Source organism: Moschus berezovskii, chromosome 1 (assembly GCF_049115385.1).
Source record: "Moschus berezovskii isolate FMDL1 chromosome 1, NW_MosBer_1.0, whole genome shotgun sequence".
In the NCBI taxonomy this organism is placed as follows: domain Eukaryota; kingdom Metazoa; phylum Chordata; class Mammalia; order Artiodactyla; family Moschidae; genus Moschus; species Moschus berezovskii.
Genome location: NC_142460.1, coordinates 98566702 through 98588750, shown reverse-complemented (window position 1 = coordinate 98588750; position 22049 = coordinate 98566702). Strand labels below are relative to the sequence as shown.

At 38.9% G+C, this 22049-nt stretch overlaps 1 protein-coding gene across 3 annotated transcripts in view; it reads left to right on the top strand.

Moving 5' to 3' along the window:
* Positions 1–22049, top strand: part of IL1RAP (interleukin 1 receptor accessory protein) — a 148132-nt gene that overhangs the window by 61141 nt on the left and 64942 nt on the right. Inside the window, exon 2 of one of the 3 annotated variants that reach the window (XM_055407931.2) lies at positions 2808–2990. The exons of the other annotated variants lie outside the window; for them this stretch is intronic. The gene's annotated coding sequence lies outside the window, so the exon portion shown is untranslated. The remainder of the gene's footprint in view (positions 1–2807; positions 2991–22049) is intronic. 3 annotated transcript variants of the gene reach the window in all.

Here is a 22049-nt window from a genome sequence, read left to right as displayed (position 1 = left end):
AAAATACATCTCTTATTTGGGAACAGAATAGTTCAGTTTGGCTGAAGGGATAGTGTGAAGGTGTTTAGCAGGCAAGCTGGAAAGGTAGGTTGGGAACAGATTGTGGAGGACAGGAATCCCTGCAGGTGAAGGAAATATTTTTGTTTAATGTATTTTTGATACACTTGGGTAGTTCTTTGTTATTGTTTTTCTTCTGCAAGGATCTATTGTATTTTAGTGCGAAGCAATGGTTCCTTCAGTTTGGGGCAAAGATTCAATTTGTTGCCAGCTCCCTTGGTCTCATATTATTTGAATAGCTTTTTGAAAAACTCCTTACTTGGGTGTACTTGTGACGTTCAGTCCTATCTCTTTTGCTGATGGCTGGTCATCCTGAACACATTTTGTTTCTATGCCATTTAGTCCAAACATTTAGAGACTGTGAGAATACAGTTTCATTTTATTCTTAGACCTAAAGGTCATTGGAATTATAACATTCACCCTGATGTCCTTTAAATGTTTCTTCTTCGGAGCAGGTATCTTCGCTCTTTTTTTTTTTTTTAAATGCTTTGAAAGACTGATGTTTATGTTTAGTTACTTGTACTTCCCAAGGGTGAGTATTGAAAAGTTATTACGGTACCACAATTTATTGGTGTGATGCTGATGTTGCAGCTATAAATTCTCTAGAAAGGCTTCTTGTAATACAGTGATAATTCTATGTTTAGAAAAATGACCTGATTTTTCCTTCACATGTGTGAATTAAGAGAGGACACTATTTTTACAGGGAATATGTGAGTATATATGGCTCTCAGAGACAATGTCTGGCTTATAAGACTTTCTTCTGCCCTTTGAATCACCTTTGTTTCTTCAGGCCCATCCCACCCCTCACCCCGTAACATTTGTTTCTGCCGTGTTTAGATGAACTTTAGAGAACCAAATCACCATCTGATTACCACTGACTCACTTCTAGGCGAGTCTGCACCCATTTTATTTCACTATTTTTAAAAAAGTTTTCTATTTAATAGATGAATTTCCTTAGAAAATAAAATATACTTCTATCCTCAATTAAAAAAAAAACCCAAAGATCGCGTTATTCTAAAATCCTCTGGGTGTTGCAAGTACTGATTTATTTTTGAGGGACAGGGAGAAAATGGATAAATTTTATAAATAATATGAGAACCTTGGTCATAATTTCAAGTACCTGCCATACAAGCCTATAAAAGCAATATACAGAATTGCCTTCTTTTGTCTTTCTCTGTTTTAGAGGCAGTAGGAACAATGAAAATACAAGATGGTTGAGAAAATGAGAGAAAAGAGACAAAACAATCACACACTTGATAATCTAAACTTGGCTGAATTCTATTATTTTCATGAATTACTTTTCTCAATCTGCCATCAGAATCAAAACTCCTGGCATAACTTTACATTATTAGGAAATAAATACCCTTTCCTACAGTGTTTATAAGGTCTGTAATAATATTTTAAGGCTCTTTGCCATCATTGTTTTTTTTTTCTTAAACTTCTAAGATACTTTCATATTTTTTGAAGTACTCCTTAAACTAGGCAGGAGTATGCATTTAAAAAAAATTATTGGAGTATGGTTGATTTACAGTGTTGTGTACAGCAAAGTGAGTCAGTTATACATATACATATATCCACTCTTTCTTAGATTCTTTTCCCATATAGGTCATTACTGTGCATTTTGATATATACTCCACTATACTGATGTTTGCATTTTTCCCGTAACTTATATAACAGAACACTGTGGTCCCTTTAAAGTTTGGGTTTTCCATGCCAGGGAGAGGGATGAACTGAAGAGTATTTGCCAACTATGCTTCCTCAAGGAACTTATGTAGATACTCAAAAGAAAAGAAATAGAAAGAGAGGTCATCCATCAGTCACTGGTAGCTTTTTCTATATAAATATAGCTTTTTATTAATATACTATTGTGGATTTTATTTGATTCTTAGTTGAAATATAGATCTCTATTAGTGTTAAGGCAAGCACAGATATACAGATTATTGTTCTCAAGCAGTTCTCAAACATTGTTGACCATTATTTATTCTAGCTTTGTTTACCCTTTTTCACTTTGGGAAGACACCTCTAATCATTCATTGTGGACTAGTTTGCTGTTCAAATATTTTATTCTTAATAAATTAAATTGATGCAGCAAAGTTAATTCTGTCCTTCCCTAGATCTTTGGGACTTTAGATGGACCCAGAACTCTTAATGAACTAATTTTTGCTTTTCACTTAGAAAGCCTTAATTTTATCCTCATATTTTCTAATTTGCTTTGGACTTTTTGATCTATCTAGTCTTCTGTGAAGAAAGCTGATCACCGAAGAATTGATGCTTTTGAGCTGTGGTGTTGGAGAAGACTCGAGAGTCCCTTGTACTGCAAGGAGATCCAACCAGTCCATTCTAAAGGAGATCAATCCTGGGTGTTCATTGGAAGGACTGATGCTAAAGCTGAAACTGCAATACTTTGGCCACCTCATGCGACAAGTTGACTCACTGGAAAAGACTCTGATGCTGGGAAAGGTTGGGGGCGGGAGGAGAAGGGGACGACAGAGAATGAGATGGCTGGATGGCATCACCGACTCTGTGGACATGAGTTTGAGTGAACTCCGGGAGTTGGTGATGGACAGGGAGGCCTGGCGTGCTGTGATTCATGGGGTCGCGGAGAGTCAGACACGACTGAGTGACTGAACTGAACTGAACTGAGTCTTCTAGGGAAAACTGAATTTCTCTTATACAGGACTTTTTTACATCCATGGCTTGCTTCTAAATGTCTTTTCAGTGGTTTTTTTTTTTTTTATTGTTCACTTAAGGTAAAGGAAAACAAAGAGGAGTGGGGATGAGGAGAGAAGACGAAAGAAAAAGGAAGAAGAAAAAGAAGAGATAGCGATAGAGACAGAGACACACAGAAAGATACAAAGACAAAGAGCTACAGAGAGTCTTTCCATGGAGGAACGTTGCTGCGTTTGACGCAATCCCAGTTATATACTTTTCAGGTCATTAAAAAGTAACACACTTTTAAAAAAAAAAACACACTTAAATACTCTCCCTTTCTAACTGAACCTTACATTGGATGGTGTCATTTCAGAATAGCTCAGCTTCTGTTGTTTATCTCTACATTCTCTTTCCTTTCTTCTTAGTATATTAAAATGATGAGATTAAATAGAAGCCTTAAATATTATAGGAGGTTCCTTGTATCTAGTGTTCTTCCAGCCAAGAGTGCCATCAGCATCTTTAAGACACTTGTATTGTGAAGGCAGAATACGGCAGAGATGGTGGAGGCATAGAACTGTGCATTGCCGGCATGGTAATGAAGGAAGAGGAAATGGCAGGCAAGGGTGTTCCCTTATGCACTCTGCATACATAAGGTCTAGGGCAGAAACAATCTGCTGTTTGCAGTTGACACTGAGCTGTAAAATGTCTTTTCTATTAGTGTATTGCTTGAGGCTCAGTAGAAACCCAGATTGTATTTAGGTCTAAGAGGAAGGTATTGCTTTGTTTGGAGGATGGTTGAAATAATGGAAATTGTGAATAAAGCAGTTAGTAAATGGAAGTGTTGGAGGAGTCCCTCCCATGGCATTCAGTATTCTTAGTGAGATGCTAAGGGGGATTTCAGGATGAAAGTGAAGGCAGGGTCTTTGTTTCTGGTTACTTATTAAAGCAAACTCTTAGCTATTTCACCTTTATTACTCTAAATATCCTATTATTAAAAATGTTCTTCCTCTCATCTACAATGCAATGATAATTTATGACTGCAAAAATAGCCATGAAGCATTATGTAATATTGAATTTTTTAATCACTAAAGGAAGATCTTGTTAAACTAAGCATGGTTTTAAATATCTTTTATTCTAATTCTCTGTAAATTGGTAATAACTATATAGTGGAGTGTGTGTGTTTAATAAAAAAGAAGGAAGGTGAGGGGGATAACATTAATTGAATTAGGGAGTTGTGTATGTGTATGTATTAACACAAAATAGTACATAAATTTCTAAATAACCTCATAAGACCGAGATAAATGTTTTCATCTGTCTTTACCAGTGAGGAACTCCAGATTCAGAAAAGTGAATTTAAAAAGTTCAATTAACTTAAAAGCCCTATTATTAGGGCTTCCCAGGTGACTCAGTGGTGAAGAATCCACCTGCCAACTCAGGAGACTTGAGTTCAATCCCTGGGTTGGGAAGATTCCCTGGAGAAGGAAATGGCAACCCACTCCAGTATTCTTGCTGGGAAATCCCAGGGACAGAGGAGCCTGGCAGACTACAGTCCATGGGATCGCAGAGTCGGACACAGCTTAGCAACTAAACAACATAACTATTACTCAGTAGTAAAACTTGTCTACACAATTGACTTTAAAATTCATGCTGTTTGCTCAGTACCATGCTACCACTGAATTCTTTATGATTAAAACTCTTCATTTTCTAAATATGCCAACCAAAACTATCTGTCAATAATTGATACAGAGCACACACATTTGAAAGGAAACATTCAGCCAATTAAAAGAACAGAAAACATAGGATGTGATTTTTTTCATGGTGCAAATACTATGACAAAATTGATTTGTTGTGCACTACAATTGCATATATTCAAGTAACATATTTTTCCAAGGTCATAAAAAACTTCCTAAAGGAAAGCAGCTCTAAACAAGATCGCAGATGCATGCAGGAACAGTGTGTCACTGTGGATGTAGTAGGTTTGAGGGAAATGGGAAACTGTAAATTGTAGTATTCAAGATTCAGTTCAGTTCAGTTCAGTCGCTCAGTCGTGTACGACTCTTTGCCACCCCATGAACTGCAGCACTCCAGGCCTCCCTGTCCATCACCAACTCCTGGAGTTCACCCAAACTCATGCCCATTGAGTCGGTGATGCCATCCAGCCATCTCACCTTCTGTCATCCCCTTCTCCACCTGCCCTCAATCTTTTCCAGCATCAGGGTTTTTTCAAATGAGTCAGCTCTGTGCATCAGGTGGCCAAAGTACTGAAGTTTCAGCTTCAACATCAGTCCTTCCAATGAACGCCCAGGAGTGATCTCCTTGAGGATGGACTGGTTGGATCTCCTTGAAGTCCAAGGGACTCTCAAGAGTCTTCTCCAATGCCACAGTTCAAAAGCATCAGTTCTTCAGTGCTCAGCTTTCTTTATAGTCCAACTCTCACATCCATACATGACCACTGGAAAAACCATAGCCTTGACTAGACGGACCTTTGTTGACAAAGTAATGTCTCTGCTTTTTAATATACTATCTAGGTTTTCCTTCCAAGGAGTAAGCGTCTTTTACTGTCATGGCTGCAATCACCATCTGCAGTGATTTTGGAGCCCAAAAATAATACTCACTCTTTCCACTGTTTCCCCATCTATTTCCCATGAAGTGATGGGACCAGATGCCGTGATCTGAGTTTTCTGAATGTTGAGCTTTAAGCCAACCTTTTCACTCTCTTCTTTCACTTTCATCAAGAGGCTCTTTAGTTCTTCTTCACTTTCTGCCATAAGGGTGATGTCATCTGCATATCTGAGGTCATTGATATTTCTCCCGGCAATCTTGATCCCAGCTTGTGCTTCCTCCAGCCCACTGTTTCTCATGATGTACTCTGCATATAAGTTAAATAAGCAGGGTGACAATATACAGCCTTTACGTAGTCCTTTTCCTATTTGGAACCAGTCTGTTGTTCCATGTCCAGTTCTAACTGTTGTTTCCTGACCTGCATACAGGTTTCTTAGGAAGCAGGTCAGGTGGTCTGGTATTCCCATCTCTTTCAGAATTTTCCACAATTTATTGTGATCCACACAGTCAAAGGCTTTGGCATAGTCAATGAAGCAGAAATAGATCTTTTTCTGGAACTCTCTTGCTTTTTTGATGATCCAGCAGATGTTGGCAATTTGATCTCTGGTTCCTCTGCCTTTTCTAAAACCAGCTTGAAGATCTGGAAGTTCATGGTTCACGTATTGCTGCGACAGAATAATCTCTGTTCGTTTCCAAGGCAAACGGTCAAGGTATTCAAGGTTACATTGGCATTATTCATTTGGCTTCCCATGTGGGTAACTCAGAAATATTAATTGGAACTCATTGTCTTTTCCTTCTGGCCCAAGTACAGCAGGCTCTTTCCCTCCTCTTAAGTGTTTAGGAACTTGGTAAATGATGTTTTCATGTGGCTCAGACATTTTTTAGATATAAACCACCACAACCTAGCTCAGTTGTGTCTGACTCTTTGCAACTCCATGAACTATATAGCTCACCAGGCTCTTATGTCGATGAGATTTTCCAGGCAAGAATACTGGAGTGGCTTGCCATTTGCTATTCCAGATCATCTTCCTGACCCAGATATCAAATCTGAGTCTCTTGTGTCTCCTGAATTGGCAGGCGAATTCTTTACCAACTATGCCACCTGGGAAATGTTTTAAATGTATAGTCTTAGAAAATAGTTTTCAGTCTAAAAATGCTAGTTTTTTTCCTGTTAGCCATTAGTGGTGTTTGGGTATTAATTTTGAAATTTGGTGGTAGATTCACTCCGAGTTCCATTTTATTCCTGGTGGGCCTGGAATATTTTATCTTTTTTCATTATAGAAACTGTTACTTTGTGTGTATGTGAGTGAGTGAGTGTGTGTGTATTGAAGGACAGAGGGAGCAAATGTACTCACTGAACTGAGAAGCATCTTGAGGCTGAAAAATAAGGTAGGTAGCTCATTATAGTCAATGGATCAGTTTCTCATAGGTAACTTACAGGGTGGGATCTGGATTGGGTGGACAAGTATTCAGAAGCATTTGCAGCTGCTCTCTGAGCCACCCTGGGGCCATGGGGACAATTTTATAGTTAACCAACGGTAGGAAGGTAGGTACTTGGAAGTAGGACATGCATCTCTAAGTCAAAATTCATGATTGAGTAGCTAGTTTTGTGGGTGCTGGGAATATGTCAGCAAAGGCTTTCATCATCTTGTGGGGACTAACAGAGCATAGAGGCCACCTGACCCTAGGAATTATTCAGTCAGTTCAGTTCAGTCACTCAGTCATGTCCGACTCTTTGCAACCCCATGAATCGCAGCACGCCTGGCCTCCCTGTCCATCACCAACTCCCGGAGTTCACTCAAACCCATGTCCATCGAGTTGGTGTTGCCATCCAGCCATCTCATCCTCTATCGTCCCCTTCTCCTCCCGCCCCCAATCCCTCCCAGCATCAGACTCTTTTCCAGTGAGTCAACTCGTCACATGAGGTGGCCAAAGTATTGGAGTTTCAGCTTCAGCATCAGTCCTTCCAATGAACACCCAGGATTGATCTCCTTGAGGATGGACTGGTTGGATCTCCTTGCAGTCCAAGGGACTTTCAAGAGTCTTCTCCAACACCACTGTTCAAAAGCATCAATTCTTTGGTGCTCAGCTTTCTTCACAGTCCAACTCTCACATCCATACATGACTACTGGAAAAACCATAGCCTTGATAGACGGAACTTTCCGGCAAAGTAGTGTCTCTGCTTTTTAATATGCTGCAGTATCTATTAACTACAATGGTGAAAGCGATGGCACCCCATTCCAGTACTCTTGCTTGGAAAATCCCATGGTTGGAGGAGCCTGGTAGGCTGCAGTCCATGGGTTGCTAAGAGTCGGACATGACTGAGCGACTTCCCTTTCTCTTTTCACTTTCATGCGTTGGAGAAGGAAATGGCAGCCCACTCCAGTGTTCTTGCCTGGAGAATCCCAGGGATAGGGGAGCCTGGTGGGCTGCCGTCTATGGGGTCACCCAGTTGAACACAACTGAAGCGACTTAGCAGCAGCAGCAGCATTAACTAAAAAGCCCTTGATGACAGCGAAGTGACACACTGTACATTATAGTCCTGGGTGGGGTTGGTGAAGGACAAGAGAAGCTGTCAGGGCCAGGATGGTGTCAGTTATCCTAACAGCCACATGTGCTCAGTCACCCAGTCATGTACTACTCTTTGTGACCCCATGGACTGTAGCCCACCAGGCTCCTTTGTCCATGTGATTTCCCAGGCAAGAAAACTGGATTGGGTTGTCATTTCCTTGTCCAAGAGATCTCCCTGACCCAGGGATGAAACCCACCTCCCCTGCATTTCAGGTAGATTCTTTACCAGCTGAGCCACCATTTTAAACATGTTATACTTTTAATCACAGAAGGATAAGTATTACTTTCCTGTTTTGAAAATGTACCTCTGTGATGTGATAAAAACAAGTCAAAGATCTATATTATATCCACATCTGGGGGAACTGGTCCTTCATGACTAGATGTGGAACCCAGTTCAGCAGATGTTTCCTGAGCACCTGTTAATGTTCCCTTTACCACAGGGCGTGTAAAAAATATTAAGACACTTTGCATCCATTCATAGTATAGCAATATGTGCTAGTCACTCTGCTTGTCTGTATTTGTTGGTAAACAAAGCACAAATGATATCTGCCCTCATGAAGCTTAATTCTTGCAAAAGGTGTAGGACAGAAGAAAATAAGTAAATACATACATTTTTAAAAAGTTCTGTGAAGATAATCTATAGGACATTATACTGATGGAAAGTAATAAGACAATACTCTCATCGTCAGATGGTTGGGAAGATCTATTTGAGAAGATAGCCGGGAGAAGGCAGTGGATGACGTGTGTGAAGGCTTGAGCCACAAGGATCATGATGCCAGTGTTGCTGGAACTTCAAGGACTGAGGGGACCTTTCAAATACACAATTCAGTATTATTAACTGTAGTCCTCCTGCTATGCATTATATCCTCATGACTCATTTGTAACTGAAAGTTTGTAACCTGTTTCACCCATCTTTCCATCTCTCACCTCTGGCCACTACCAATCTGTTCTCTGTATCTATGGACTCAGGTTTTTATTTTATTTTTTTAGATTACACATATGAGATCATATGGTGTTTGCCTTTGATGTATATCACTTAACTTAGTGTCTAAAGGTCCATCCATGTTGTCACAAATGGCAAGACTTCCCTTTTTAAACTAATATTGTAGTAATAGTACATCTTCTATATCTATTTATCCATTGAACTTTGCTAAGTGAGTAAATCCTGAAAGTCTTCATCCCAAGGGGGATAAAAAGTAGCTATGTATGGTGACGAATGTTAACTAGACTTACTGTAGTGAACATTTTACCATATTTGCAAATATCAAATCATTATGCTGTACCCCTGAAGCTAACATAATGTTATATTATACCTCAATAAAAATAGTTTTAAATTCACACAAAATAAATAAAAAAGAAAAGAACTCTGGAGGAAGAGGCCTGAGATGAGGAGGAAGAGATAGTCAGGGTCCATGGCCTAGTAGGGATGTTGTTGCAATTGTCTTCACTATCACAAAAGGTTATTGGAAGGACTTGCGCAGGTCCCTGATATTATCTGTTTATTGAATGTTCATGCTAACCAGCACATCAGAAATAGATTGGAGAAGATTTAAGTTTCTCTCAGTATGGTGGACCACGTCTGCTAAACAACCCTTTTCCTGTAAAGCAGCTAGAAATTCTGCATTTAAAAATAAATGTCTTTTAAAATGAATTGCTGAGTTGGTAAGAAATTCTCCAAGGACAAAATTGAAGTGAAAACAGAAATCCAGAAAAGAAAGGAAGCCAGCCCTGCAGCTGGCGGATGCCCAAGGTAGCATCCGGAGTCAGTGGAAAAGATGTATTTAAATGTTAAGACATTTGGATAATTTCTGTAAAAATAAAGCTAAATTTATTACCTCATTTCTTACTTCCAAACAAATCTCAGTTGAAATAAATATTTAAATGTTAAAAAAATAAATTAAGCCCTAAAAGTACTAGAAGAAAATATATGCAAATGTTTTCACAAGGTTGAAATAAAAGTCTTTCTAGATATATCATCAAGGATGGGGCCATTAAAGAAAATTTGATATGTTTGATTACATAAAGATTGACAACATTGGTGAAACATCACAGTATTATAAGTTAAAGGACAAATGAAAACTTGGGAAAATATAGGTATATGGCAATGATTAGTGCCATCACAACATAAGCTCTTGCACATAAAAGAAATCCATTCAATATAAAATATATTCTTTGAAAAAATGAGAAAAGATTTTTAACCAGAAGTTCAAGCAGTTCAAAAAGATAGAAACAAGTTCATCCTAAAAAGAAGCTCAAATTCATGAGTAAGATAGATACAAATTAAACCAACAATGAAATGTCACTATCCACCCATTAGATTAGCAAGAATTAAGGGGAATGGTCCTGTCTAGTCCTGGACAGGACATGGTGATCTAATGCCCAGGTGTGATATTCTGGTACCCTGTGTGTAGGAGTGCACCTGGAATAAGTTCTGTGGAGGACACCTTGACTGTTTCAAAGACACAAAAGTGCCTCCCTTTGACCTTTTAATGAACTTTGCACACATATATCCTGAGGAAATAATCAGAGAAATGCATAAAGACGTATTCACAATTTTATTTTTCACACTTCTGTTCAAATAGGTAATGATGAAAAAAGCAATGTAATCATCCATTGATAGAGGATTCAAAAAAAAAATGGAGAATACTGTTGAGTGTTTAACAGTAATTTTACGTTTGTTGACTGTAGCCTGCCAGGCTCCTCTGTCCATGGGATTTTCCAGGCAAGAATACTGGAGTGTTTAACAGTAATTTTACGTTTGTTGACTGTAGCCTGCCAGGCTCCTCTGTCCATGGGATTTTCCAGGCAAGAATACTGGAGTGGATTGCCATTTCCTTCTCCAGGGAATCTTTCCCACCCAGGGATCGAACCTTGGTCTCCTGCATTGCAGGTGGATTCTTTCCAACTGAGCCACCAGAGAAGTGATAAGGAAATGAATTTATGAACCTTTAAAACAGTGTCAGTTGTTGGCTGACATTTAGATTGCAGGGCTTTTGAGAGCTATTTATTCAATTTTCAGGAATTATGTGAGCCAGCTATTAAACCATTGGTAGTTTGAAACTGGCTATGGTGAGAGTATTTACCCAAAGGGAAAATAATAATTGCTACAAATCAGCCCCCATCCCAACCCCATCACTGGTTTACCATACACCACTGTGTGCATGTGTATGTAAGCACGTGTGCACAGATACAAAAAACTTGGTAGAATGCACCCAAATCTTAATAGTGATTATTGTATGAAAGCAAAAATATGTTTGAGTTTGTTTCTACCCTTTTAAAATAATTTTGTATAATCTGAGTATATTATAATCTACTTATATAGTTATAAATAAGGAGTAAAATTTTTGGAAATAAAGAATGAAGTCAACATCTGTTTACACTGTATGATATTGTTTACCCACTATAATGATTAGTTGATATAATGATATTAGTAACATGAATTGTATCTGGCACATTCTATAAGCCCAATAGTGTATATGTTTATTGTTAGAGAAATGAAGGAATGTTGACAGATGAAGGAAGAAATTTTAAAATATTTTTATTATTTGATCATCAGAAAAACAATAAACTATTTTATTATCCTTATTTTGCAGATAAGGAAACAGAAACTTAGAGAGACTAGGCGACTTAACCATAGTCATAAAACAGTAAACAGATGAACCAGGGAACCAGAACACAAACCTTTGTGTTTTACTCCCAACCTATTATTCTTTTTCCTGGTATATCCAGGGAATTCTAACCCTTTCACTACTGAGGACATTGTTTATTTCACATTTTCTTTCTGAAGACTCCATGTGTTGAAAGCAGTAGCAACTCGTTATGTTAGCTGCTGCTGCTGCTGCTGCTGCTAAGTCACTTCAGTCGTGTCCGACTCTGTGTGACCCCATAGACGGAAGCCCACCAGGCTCCCCCGTCCCTGGGATTCTCCAGGCAAGAACACTGGAGTGGGTTGCCATTTCACCAAATCTAAGAACATATTCATCCCTTGAAATAGAAACTCTATTCATTAGCTGCCAATTCACATCCCTTCTTCCCCTTTCTATCATTTCTAAACCACCATTAGTCTACTTCCTTTTGCCATACATTTGTCTGTTTTGGACTTTTCCTATAAATGGAATCATATTACGTTTTTCGTGACTGGCTTAGAATGATGTTTTCATTTAATGTTTTCAAGGTACATACATGTTACAGCATGTTATGAGTATTTTGCTAACTTCTATTGGTGAATACTCCCCTTGTTTATCCATCCATCATCGATGGGCATTTGATTGTTTTCATTTCTTCTCTATTATGGATAATGCTACGTGAACATTTATGTACAAGTTTTGTATGTACATGTTTTTTCCATTTCTCTTGGGTATATACATAGAGGTGGAATTGCTGGGTCATATGGGAATTCTACAATGCTGGAGACTCGGGTTCAACTACTGGGTTAGAAAGATCCCCGGGAGAAGGAAATGGCAACCCGACCCAGTATTCTTGCCCAGGAGATCCCATGGACAAAGAAGCCTGGCGAGCTACAGTTTCTGAGGTTGCAAAGAGTTGGACATAACTAAGTGACTTTCACTTTCACTTATGGGAACTCTATGTGTAAAGTTTTGAAAGACTTCCAAACTACTTTCGAAACTCACTGTTCTATTGTAAATGTCTTTCGAAGTATACAGTAGCAGATAAATTTCAGGTTGTGTAAGATAGATACCATAGCACTTTCTAGAATGGTTCCTTAAAGTAAAATACATCGCATCAAAAAAGAAGAGATCACAGTGAATTCAGAGGTCTTCCCAGGACACACACCCCTAATCTGTGATCTGGGAGAGGAACATTTGAGCATTTTCTTTTTTATTAGTGTAGTAAACTTAAATCTTAGTGCTATGGGGGTTCGGAAAAAGTCCTGAATAACTCACAAGATGTAATGCAGAGAAAAAGTGTCCTAGACTCAAGTCACATCTTGTCTCCATGTGACTCTCTGTCTTTATAAAATGAAGATGATCATATCGGCCCTACCTACCTTGCAGAGTTGTTCTGGAGATTCAGTGAGATCATATGCTTTAAAGTTTTCCTGTAATTAGCAAAAGCAAGTATGTAAGCCGATGCTCACTTGAATAAACTTGAAAACTGACACCATGCACTTGGCATATGGGTAAACACTACTGATTTTCTTTCATATATTATGAGAGTAGGGCTGAGATTTTTACACTTGAAGGTGGGTGTTTACCCATAAGAATCCACATTTTCAAATGCAGGTAAACTCTTGTCAAGAAAGAATTTCATTTGCTCCAGATGTTTCTTTACAAATTTTCTAAAAATTAAAAGGCCTGCAGTTGCCTACTCTTCAAAACCAGTTGCTTGAAAACAAGCCTATGGTCCTATGATTCTCTGCCACTTACTTTGGCTTTGATGACTGTAAACTATTTGCAATTTGGATTATTTTTCAATTATATTTTTCAGTATAGTGGTAAAGCCAAGTGTATCCATTCATTAAGCAGTGTTTTATTAAGAAAATTTAATGAACCTGGCATTTGCTAAGCTTTAGGATACAGTGGTGAACAAATTTTCCAGTAGTCATGTATGGATGTGAGAGTTGGACTATAAAGAAAGGTTAGCACCAAAGAATTGATGCTTTTGAACTGTGGTGTTGAAGACTCTTGAGAGTCCCTTGGACTGCAAGGATATCCAACCAGTCCATCCTCAAGGAGATCAGTCCTGGGTGTTCATTGGAAGGACTGATGTTGAAGCTGAAACTCCAATACTTTGGCCCCCTGATGCACAGAGCTGACTCATTTGAACAGACCCTGATGCTGGGAAAGATTGAGGGGAGGAGGAGAAGGGGACAACAGAGGATGAGATGGTTGGATGGCATCACTGACTCAATAGACATGAGTTTGAGTGAACTCCAGGAGTTGGTGATGGACAGGGAGGCCTGGCATGCTGCGGTTCATGGGGTCACAAAGAGTCGGACATGACTGAGCGGCTGAACTGGACTGAACTGAACTGGTGAACAAATAGGTCCTGTTTTTTTATCTCAGTGCTATCTTACAGTCTCCTGTGTTTTATGTCTAAGTGTCTTGGGGTTTCTCTTATGCACCATGACCCATGTATGGCATGTTACTGTGTTTCCTTTAAAAATGAAGAATAAAGAAAGAGATTGAATTTAAACTCTAAAATGTATAAATGACAAAAAGGGCAAAAAATGTAAAAGGTTTGATACTATGGTTCAGCTCTGTTGCTATTTTCCTGGGTGACCTCGGGCAAGTTCCTTAACTTTTCTAAATCTGTGTTTCGTCATCTGTAAAATTGTTGGGTTGCTTCTGATTCCAGCTCTCTGGGATCCCATAATTGAAACTGTAAGGTTGAGGTCCAAGAGCCTCTGAACTGAGTTGCCTTTCTTACTCTGCACTTCTCATCAGTCTGTCTCAGTTCTTTTACGCAGATCCGTCCACTCCTCTTCGTCTAGTCCATGGCACACCATTTCATTCTGGGCCTTTTCTACAGTAGCTTTGCCACTGACTGTTGCTCCTCCGCTCTGACTCCCTGCCGTCCATTCTTCCTTCACATGACAACCAGCCCTATCTATTTAAAATGGCAAATTAAATTCTGTATCTCCTCTGGTGAAAATCTCCTCTGTATCTCCTCTCCTCTGATGAAAATCCTGAACGTATTCCCTATTATTATTAATATAAAATTTCAGTTCCTTACATATTGCCCCTGTGTGTTCTTGTATCTACCTGTTACCTATATCTTGTTGTATTTGACTTTCTTGATCCTGGCAATGAAGCTTCCTGAGATTCTTTCAGATGTGTTTCCTTTCTTCTTAAGGCTTGACACTCTCCTCTAAACTTCACCCCTCACCCCTTCATTTTACAGCAGTCAGCTCAAAAGGCAGGTCTTCAGCACACAGCCTTCCCTTCCCTCCAAACATTCAGGCTCAGTTAAGATCCCTGTCATACACTTTTTCATATTACCTTGCATTTTTTTTCATGGTACCCATTCCTACAGTAACTAAATTATTAATTTTATAATTCCTCGCTTAAGTATCTAGTGATTTATTTAATATCTGTCACCTTTTCTGAAAGGAAATCTCCATGGGGACTGGCACAGTTATATTTACCATTGTATCTTTAGTGTCTCCCAGAAAACTTTGCACTTATCAGGTGCTCAGTAAATACTCAGTGAATGAATGAACAGATGTAGTAAATGCCTAACAGTTCATTCTTTTCCTCAGCTATGAATTATTTTGTGTGGGAGAGCATGCCATGCATATTAAGAAGTTCTGAGGAAGCATAGCTTTTTAATATCTATGCAGTTCTTGATCTCTGTTTTTGCAGTGTGCTGACACTGTGTTGGGTGATAAGAATCTAAACCCTCACAACTGGGTTCACAGTCTGGCAGGGGATCTTATCATAATCTTAAATAACGATTTTACATTGGTTGATGTCATAAGTGAGGTTCAGAGAAACTGCTATTGTGGCTTTGAAGTGAGAGAAATGACTTCAAAATGAGAGTAGCCAGTTGTATCTAGAGGAGTTGTGTCCAGGTTAGGTCCTTAGGATTCCTGTGATTTGACTACTTGGAGATGGATAAGAAGGCCCTGCAGGGTGGGTCAATCATTGAACTCTTGCCCCCTGCCAGACATTACAGATAGAGCCAAATCTCTAATCAAAAGGCTGGAATTATTTGGATCAATTTTTACTTTAAACAACTCAACCATTTAAAAAAAAATTAAATTATTGAAATATAGTTGATTTATATGTTGTGTTTCAGGTGTACAGCAGAGTGATTGATTCAGTTTTTCATATGAAATATATCCACTCTTTTTATTAATAGATTCTATTCTCTTATAGGTACTCTTGACCTTTTAAAATTTATTTTTAATTCACTTCATTTACATAATAAAATTCAGTGTTGGGTATGTGAAATAAATGAATTTTGGCAACTACATACAGCCATGTAACAACCACCACAACAATTAAGACACAGAAAAGTCCCATTACCCTCCAAAATTTCTCTCATGCCTTCCCCCACCCCAGTCCCCTAGACAATCATCAATCTGGTTTCTGTTTCTATAATTCTGCCTTTTCCATAATTTTATACAGGTGGAATCATATGAAACTGGGCTTCCGTCACTTAGCATAATGCATTTGAGATACATTCACATTGTCAAGCATATCAGAAATACATTCCTTATTGCTGAGATGCATTACATTGTAAAGATAATACAACAGTTTGTTTATTCATCAACAAGTTGAAATTCATTTGGCTGCTTCAAGGTTTTGATAATGATGATTAAGTCTGCTAAAAACATCTGTATATAGGCTTTTGTTTGAACATGAGTTTTCATTTATCTTTGTTAAATACCTAGAACTAATATTGCTAGATCATATTGTAAGTATATATTTAACTTAACAGGAAAATGTCAAGCTGTTTTCTAAAGTGGTTATACTTCATTTTGCTTTTGCATCAGCAATGAATGGGAGCTCCAGGTTATCCTTGTTAACACTTGATATTTTCCATGCCATTCCTTATTAACAATTAGTATTTTCCCCTTTAAAAAAAATTAGCCATTCTAATGGGTGTGTGGTATACTTTGTGATTTTTAATTGACATTTATCTAATGACTAATGATTTGGGACATTTTTTCATATGTTTATTTGTTCTTTATATATTTTCTTTGATAAAATGTCTGTTGAAATCTTTTATCTCTTTTTAAAATTGTTATCTCATTGAATTTTGAGAGTTCTTTATATATATCTGTTTACATTCTTTATCAGATGTGTGATTTTTTAAATTTTTTTCTCGTCTGTAACTTGTATTTTGCTAACCTTGAATTTTTCCAGTTATCTTCAAGTCCTGTTGGCCTGTCATTGAATCTACCACTATTCTCTTTTTCACTCTGCATGTTTCCAGAGCTTCTTGGCTTGTTCAGGTCCAATGTGGGGTGTAAAGCTGAAAAGGTCAGTTGTGCTGTGAAAAGGAAACTTTGGTAGTTGGAAAGAAAGTCCCTATATTCAGTGGGGTGATGTTCAACCCATGGGCTGATGTTCTGAGTACCATAGGGGATGTCCAGACAGTGTGCTATACTACAGAGCAGTGCCATTCATTCGATTTTCTATTTATTAAAATATTTTGAGCATAGACTCCACAAGAGAGAAGCAATATAGGTCTTGGATAATTAAGTTCCAGAAATTATAGTAAAGTGGCTGCTTCATGTATGATCGGTGATGATAATATTGGGGGTTGAGATGGAAAAGGAACAGGCACCGGGCAATGTCTTTATCATCTTAACAAATCACAATTTGTCTTTCTCATCTTGACAAATCATAGTTCTCTAATCCAACAATTGTGGAGCAAGAGGACCACCTCAGAAGAGACTAGCTTCATTGTCCGCCGCCCCTGAGCCCAGGTTACTGTAATTGTTTCTTTTGTCTTCATGTGTGGTTTGTGTAAGTAAACACAGAAATAAAAAATGGATAAATTCCCTGGTGGCTCAGTGGTAAAGAATCCACCTGCAATGCAGGAGATGCAGGTTTGATCCCTAGACTGGGAAGATTCCCTGGAGAAGGAAATGGCAACCCACTCCAGTATTCTTGTTTGGGAAGTTCAATGGACAAAGGAGCCTGGCAGGCTATAGGCCACAGGGTTGCAAAGAGTTGCACATGACTTAGTGACTAAACAAAACAAAAGACATTCCATTCTTGACACATCTGGAGATGCAGATGTGTGTGAGCCATGAAACAACCCCAGGGAGCAAATGTATTTCCCAATCAAGTTTTTATCTCTACCATAGTCATCGTTAATCTGTGTCACTCCTAAGTCAGTTTCTTACCCTGTATAAACCTAGTCTCCCACTCTCATGCTTAACTCATCCCACACCCTATAATCCAGTCCCAGCTGATTTATAGACGAGTCATGTCTCCCTCGCCTTCTCTGCCTTTACTTACAATGTTCCACCAGCCTGAACTCCTCCCTTTGTGTCTGTCAGTGCACATTTTATTCATTTTTCAGGCTTAAATCAGATGCTGTCTCTTCTGTGAAGGCTTCATTGAACTCTCCACCCTCCCCTACAGTCAGAATTAAGAACTCCTTCTGTCCTCTAATGACATGGTGAATCTTTTTTTCTTTTTAGCATTTACTTTATTTTGCTTTGCATTGAAATTAATTATTTGCCTGTCTACCTTCTTGAGATAGTGAGACCTCTGAGGGCAGAAACTGTATCTTCCCTTTGTCTTTATCCCTTCGTCAGAGCCGATTAGAAGCTATTGCATGTAGTAGGTTATCACTGAGGGTTTATTGATTGAAAGACATGGTATAACCCACAGTTCCCTTTGCTTTGTGACCCAGACAGAAGAGGTGTCTGAGTGGCTGGTAGTTGTAACTGGAGGTGACAGCATGATCCGATGTGTTCTAAGCAAATGCAGTCTGTATCCCTACTGGCTGTGATTATGCTTTACTGTCTAGAATAAGAAAAGGATGATTTGATTTTGAGTAATAAGCAACCCAGTTTTAACTGTGTACCTTAAATGCTTTTCATTGTTCTGCTTAAGGTGATTTTCTACCAGCATGAAATGTTCTCCTTCCCAGACAGCTGATGGAGGAGCTGAGTCATGCCTGACTATACTTAATAAGACAGAGTCAGTCAATGCCCGAGGGAGCTGCCTTTGAGGACGAGCTGACTTTTCTGATTCCTCTGTTTTTTAAAAAAGTGGGTGTTTGAGACAAAGTTGAGTATGAAGATAGCTTCGAAGTGTCCACTGGAAACAAGACTACATGATGACACTTTGATTCAGACAGGTGTGATCTGCCCACTGCTCTTGGCTATGACATGTGCCTTCTGACACTGGAAACTGCTAATCACTGATTTTATTCTCCTCAGTAAAGAGACTTACTCAGTTTGGTCAGCTTTCTATTAACAAGTGCCCACCCACTCCCACCCATATCCCTGAAAAACAGGCTTGATATTACATTTTTAAGATTCAGGCTAGAAAACACTCTTGATAAACCCATCACGTTACAGAGATGGAAAGGGTTAGAGATCATCTGGTTTTACATCTTTGTAGTATCCATGAGAAAACATATCCAAGAGATGAGATTATTTGGCCACTGCTGCTTCTAAGTCACTTCAGTTGTGTCCGACTCTGTGCGACCCCATAGACGGCAGCCCACCAGGCCCCCGTCCCTGGGATTCTCCAGGCAAGAACACTGGAGTGGGCTGCCATTACCTTCTCCAATGAGCGAAACTGAAAAGTGAAAGTGAAGGCGCTCAGTCATGTCCGACTCTTTGCGACCCCATGGACTGCAGCCTACCAGGCTCCTCTGTCCATGGGATTTTCCAGGCAAGAGTACTGGAGTGGGGTGCCATTGCCTTCTCCGTATTTGGCCACAGTCATGATTAAATTTTATACTCTGAAATAAGGCAGATCTAGGGTACAATTCTTCTCTCATTTACCTGCTATTGTTAAAAGATAAATTCAGGCATATTAAAAATTTTAAGAGTTTATTTGAACAAAAATCAGTTCAAACTGGGCAGTGCCAAACTGGATGTGGTTAGGAGCACTTCACAGAGGGCACCTAGGGGAAGACTTCTAGAGAGAAGAGGTGGAAGCAAGACAAGGAATGTATTTGCTTGGCCATAGCTTAAGTGGTTGCATTAGTTGGAAAAAGTTCAGTTGGCTCTTTGTGACTGATTGTCCTTAGATTTTGGCTTTCTTTACCTTGAAGTATCCCAGGCTTGGGGTTTATACTGCTTAGATAGGCTTCCAAGATATCACAACTACCTCAGTCTGATGGCCTCCTTTTTCAATTAATTTCACACCATGTAATCCTAAAAGTACTATTTTACTTACTAAGGCTCTCATTCCTCACTTGTTAAATAGGGACAATAATAAAATTATCTGAAAGAGTTGTTATGAACATTAAAAGAGACAATAAATGTAAAGCACTTAATACTTGGCATATAGAAAATATTCCATACTAGGTGGCCGTAGTGGTAATTCTTATAGTAATGGTGTTGTCACTGGTAGAGTTAGTGCAAGAAATCAGGTCTGCTGACCCTATATTGTTATTCCCTATAAAGAATGCTATTAGATGTACCTCAGGAACTATATTTAATGGCAAGGAAGTTTAAAGATATGTCTGAAAATGAATTTGTATATTCAAAGAAAAGGCTCAGCAGTTTACTATAGGACTTTCCTGGTGGTTCAGTGGTAAAAAATCTGCCTATAATGCAGGAGACATGGGAGACGTGGGCTCGATACCTGAGTCAGGAGATCCCAAAGAAAGGCAATGCCAAAGAATGTTCAAACTACCACACAATTGCACTCATCTCAGACAATATCAAAATAATGCTCAAAATCCTCCAAGCCAGGTTCAACAATACATGAACTGTGAATTTCCAGATGTTCAAGTTGGATTTAGAAAAGGCAGAGGAACCAGAGATCAAATTGCCAACATCCGTTGGATCATCGAAAAAGCAAGAGAGTACCAGAAAAAAAAAAATCTGCTTCTGCTTTATTGACTATGCAAAGCCTTTGAATGTGTGGATCTCAACAAACTGTGAAAAATTCTTCAAGAGATGGGAATACCAGACCCCCTTACCTGCCTCCTGAGAAATCTGTATGCATGTTAAGAAGCAACAGTTAGAACTGGATATAGAACAACAGACTGGCTCCAAATCAGGAAAGGAGTATGCCAAGGCTGTATATTGCCACCCTGCTTATTTAACTTATATTCAGAGTACATCATGCAAAATGGCGGGCTGGATGAAGCACAAGCTGGAATCAAGATTGCTGGGAGAATTATCAATGACCTCAGATATGCAGATGACATCACCCTTATGGCAGAAAGAAGTGAAAGAGGAGAGTAAAAAAGTTGACTTAAAGCTCAACATTCAGAAAACTAAGATCATGGCATCTGCTCCCAACACTTTGTGGCAAATAGATGGGGAAACAATGGAAACAGTGATAGACTTTATTTTTTGGGCTCCCAAAATCACTGTATATGGTGACTGCAGCCATGAAATTAAAAGACGCTTGCTCCTTGGAAGGAAAGTTATGACCAACCTAGATAGCATATTGAAAAGCAGAGACATTACTTTGACAACAAAGGTCCATTTAGTCAAAGCTATGATTTTTCCAGTAGTCATGTATGGATGTGAGAGTTGGACTATAAAGAAAACTGAGCACCAAAGTATTGATGCTTTTGAACTGTGGTGTTGGAGAAGACTCTTGAGAGTCTGTTGGACTGCAAGGAGATCAAACCAGTCCATCCTAAAGGAAATCAGTCCTGATTATTCATTGGAAGGACTGATAGTAAAGCCAAAACTCCAATATTTTGGCCACCTGATGTGAAGAACTGACACATTTGAAAAACCCCCGATGCTGGGAAATATTGAAGGTGGGAGGAGAAGGGGACGACAGAGGATGAGATGGTTGGGTGGCATCACTGACTCGATGGACATGAGTTTGAGTAAGCTCCAGGAGTTGGTGATGGACAAGGAACCCTGGTGTGCTGCACTGCATGGGGTTGCAAAGAGTCAGACACGACTGAGCAACTGAACTGAACTGAATTGTTTTTAAAATTCTTTTCCCATATAGGTCACTACAGAGTTTCTAATCCACCACCTCTGTTGTCACTTTCTCCTCAAGGCTGGGAGCCACAGCATTGAGAGGCGAAAATTACCCAGAGAAGAGTGTCCTGGTCCTAATAGTTTTGCCTTGGGATATATACCTTGAATGGACACACAGAAACACAAAACAGAGATACATACAATGACAGTCAAAGTTGTGTGCTCCCAAAAGCCTTCTTGGTATGACTGCAGACCCTTTTCTTGATCTAGCTAGCACCAATTTCTCTTGTTTTCATTTTTCTTCTTTATCATAATTATTTGCTTTTTTTCAGTGGCAGAACATTGGCATATAGCCCTTCGTGAGTGTCAATGGAAAATGTGTGTACTGTGTGAAAGAGGGATGATAATAGGGTTATCAGCTGAAAACTTCTGCACTTTATATCTTCAGAGTGTTTGCTTTTGCTTCCTATATTAAAAGTTTATTCTTCTGTGTTGCTTCCTACGTTTTGAGAGCTCTGGAGTTTAGAAAAGTTGGTTTGTGTTTTCTGCTTTCTCTTTGGTAATGAGTATATGAGACAAATGTTCTAAACCCTACAGTGAGTCAAGAAGCTGAGCATAAAAATAAGCATAAAAGTTCAAACTTTGA